The following is a 4223-nucleotide window of genomic DNA, read 5'->3' on the forward strand; positions in this document are numbered from 1 at the left end:
CCCTATATACCTCACTAGCCATGCTTTATGTGGGTTATCATGGAAGAAAAGGATTTTGGAAACTCAAGGAAAGGGTCTTTCAATCTATACAACCTAACTTATGGACTGTTTTGATAGCTAATTTTTTTAGGAAGGATTTTCTCTTTAACTCTACCAAACGAAATGCCAAAGGAAATTTTAGAGGCCGTTGGCTGTGCTGTATTTTGATATAATTGTACTGTGTTTTTAAATTTTGTATGCCAATTTTTAAAACAAATTTTGCATATTCTATATTTTACTTCTCTGCCAAGATACACCTGTTCTTCCTTATTTTTTTAATGAGATAGGTTCTGAAAAAATTCATACTTCAAAAACCCTGCCCAAAATGTGAAGCTTGTTTGACTGATGTTCATGATAGAAAGAATAAAATGTTTCTCTCTCTTTCTACCTTTTAAAGTTGAATAGTTTATTTCTGTGAAAAAGTATTTAAACTTTCAATATTTTAACTTTTTGTTTTCCTTTCTTTTAGAAAAGGCCAATATACCTGTCTACTTTGGGAGTAACAATACATACTTAAGTGCGTATGAAAAGAAATCATTGAAAATCAAGGCCAAAGGGGTAGAAAAGTGCAATTTTTTCATAAGATTTTAAAAAAAGGGAATGCTAGACTTGGAAATAAAACACTAGGCATACAGCACTGGACAAAACATGAGTATCAAAGATAAATAATCTTTGGAGATTCTGGCAGTGTTTTCCCAAGCCAAGTAAAATGGAACATGGAAAAATTATCTGTATAATTTGGACAGACACAGTATAGTTCATCAAAGATTTTGTTCTGTGGCCTGAATTCACCAGATCCTATCTACATACCGAACATGTTCCAACTTTGTTTTTTTTCAGCTTGCCAGTTCACTTTACATGTTAGTATGATGTTTACATGGGTGAGTTGGATAAATTATAATAAATATAAAATATATAGATTCAAAATTGGCATATTCAAGCTAAATTATACAGAGAATTGCTTCATCTCTCCTGTTCTTGGCCTACATAAAAATGTCTACACAGTAGAAATGATATGAAGGTTTAATAAATACCAAGAATTGGGACAGATAAAAATTGATAAACCAGTTACTCTGAACTTGGCTAATTGAGTTACTACAGAACCTCAATTAACCAGTTTGACTTTTTACATGATCCATCAGGCCTTGTAGCTGGTGCTGTGTAGACCTCTGTTAAAAACACAATATGAATATATGAATAGTTGATTAAAAAGCATTGTGGTAAAGCAGAGACACGTGGCGAAGTGTTAACAATGTGCTTCCTGCCTTTCTGCTTCCTGTTTGTGCAGACATCTGTGTTACACCTATCCTGCCTGAGAAAAAGCTGCACATTCTACCTTCAGAGTACAAAAATGTCCATAACATTCTGAAACTCAGACTCTCACTGATTGGAGAGCTTGTGAAAAACAAACACACCATGCCAATAAATGAGAATAAAACTTGAGTTTGCCTTTTTAACTATTTATGTTCTAAGTTAAGCTTTGATAACATTCAAATGTCAAATTCTCTCATTCTTATAAAAAGTTGAATCAATTGCCTGTATTTATTTTAGCAATTATTCAATGTATTTCCAGTATAGGATGTATAGTATAATTGATTTTTTTGTAAATAAAATATTTTTGATAAGATTATTGCCTTTTTTTCTAAGGGAAGCGGGCTGGGGGGTGGATTTTGTTTTCCTGATTGTAATGGTATGGGTCTAAGAATGGGGTATATAGAAAAAAAAATTATGGCTGGTGAAAGGTAATATGTCATTTAATTAGATGGAAATCCCCCACATTGGGGTGGTTTGGGAATCCGAAAAAACAGAGAGAGAGAGAGAAAGAGACAGAGACAGAGAGAGATTGTCTCATTACCCTTGTATCTGATCTCATTCTTCTATTTCTGTTGAAAGCAGCCCAAATTTAGACAAAAGTTTTATTATAGTAACTTATTATAGAAGGAAAAAATCATAGATATGCCAAAAAATTATAAGCAAGTTTATTTATTATAGCATTATTTACAAATAATAACAAAATCTTAAAATAACCTAAAATCAGCTAATGAAAAGAATAAACATTATGGCATATCTGAACAATGTAACATCATTAACCATTAAACACAATGTTCTCAGAGAATATATGAGGATGTTGGAGAAATGTCCTATTAAATACATATAACCATTTTGTACAATAACATCCCAATTTTGTAAAAACAAAAATGTCTAAACATGGTTATCTCTAATACTGGGAATATAACCAATTTACATTCTGCATACATTTTTGTATTTTCCAAATACCATAAACACGTATTGCTTTTATATATGTATATGTGTGTGCGTGTGTGTGTGTATATATATATAAGTGGGTTGGGCTTTCTAATAGCATTTCCTGGTTTGAGGAGATTTGATGGTAATTACCTCATTTCACCACGAATCTCTCAAATTCATTTTATTTCCCAATTCTTTTTATTATTTGGTTTCTAAGAATCTTTCATTACTTTGGTACTGTTACATTATAAACCATAGCCACTGAACATTATTGTTGTAGACAACAGAAATATTGATGGTTCTAGTTCTAGTAAATTCACATATTAAATCACTTGGTGGTATCTTGGGGGTTAGCAATCTTTGAATGTAAAGAGCCAGATAGCATACACTTTAGGCTTTGCTGGCCATATAGTCTGTCATATGAATCCTTGACTATGCTGTTGTAGCACAGACACATTCATGGGCAATATGTAAACAAATGTTTTTGGCTGTATTCTAATCACACTGAATGGACACTGAACTTTGAATTTTATATAATTTTCTTGTGTTACAAAATATTCTTCTTTTACATTTTTCAGCCATTTAAAAAATAAAAAGCTAATTGTTGGCCACCAGCATTACCTAAACAGGCAATGAACCAGATTTATCCTGCAAGCCATAGTTTAATGACCCTTGCTCTTTAGGAATCTGTTAACTTATTTGCACTATTAAATACTCACATTTAATTTGTAAGCACATACTATATGTTAGATACTTCCAGAAGCATGTTTTATAGATCAACTATTTTAGTTTAGTTTTAGTTATCAGTCATAAGGGGTTCCATTATTATTGCCATTTTACAGGCAAGGAAGTTGAGGCTTAAAGAAATTTGGTAACGTAAGATCATAAAACCAGTAAATTATAGTAGTGGAATTTAAGTCCAGGCATTCAGGCATCAAGCTTATTCCTTAAACTAGTGCTCAGTATGTTAGGGTTCACTGTCCACAAGCATCAACAGCATCTGGGAATTTGTTAGAAATGCAAATTCATGGCCCTACCTAAGACCTAGTGAATCAAAATCTCAGGGTTTAGGCCCAGGAATCTGTTTACACACATTAAAGTTTAAGAAGCATTGCCCTAGTCCAGTGTCAAATATTGTTCCCCTCTGATGGATTATATTTCAAATATTTGTATTCTCCTATTGAACTTTTCTGCTTTTAGCATCATTTATGGGTATTGGCAGATATCTGATTTCAATTAAGTTTATTAAGTACCTGTTATGGGCAAGTAATGAAGAGGTGTACGTTGTATCTATACTCAAAGAGCTTTTAATTAAGTAAGAGGGATATGATAATTACATAAAGATTTTATGCAAAATAGAATAATAGAGGTATAAATGAGTGGCATCGGATAAAAAAAGGGATGAACATGTATAATTAGCTCTGTAAAGGCAGGCTTTAAGATGTTGTGGTATTTGGGTTGATTCTTTAAAGTTATAAAAATTTGGATGGAAACTAAGAACTTTCCAGGTGGAAGAAACACTGAGTAGAGAGATCAAGGTGTGATTTTAATATGCATTCCTTTAAACAGAATTAACACATTTAATTAAGGTGTGGGTTTTATTAAGCCAGGAGTTGGTATATAACTATAGAAAGTAAATTTGAAGGTTGATCATAGAAGACCAGAACAAACTGGGAGAAATATTAGAATGAGGTGTTTAAAGTAATTTTCTTTTTTTCTTTCTTTTTTTTTTTGACTGGTAAGGGGATCATAACTCTGGGTTGGTGTTGTCTGCACCACACTCAGCCAGTGAGCGCACCGGCCATCCCTATATAGGATCCGAACCCGCGGCCTCAGCGCTACCAGCACCGCACTCTCCCGAGTGAGCCACGGGGCCGGCCCTAAAGTAATTTTGATAGATCATGGCACGTGCAGGAATTTGGGGGCAGAGTGCTGAT

Source organism: Galeopterus variegatus, unplaced genomic scaffold, assembly GCF_000696425.1.
Source record: "Galeopterus variegatus unplaced genomic scaffold, G_variegatus-3.0.2 Scaffold3525, whole genome shotgun sequence".
Lineage (NCBI taxonomy): Eukaryota > Metazoa > Chordata > Mammalia > Dermoptera > Cynocephalidae > Galeopterus > Galeopterus variegatus.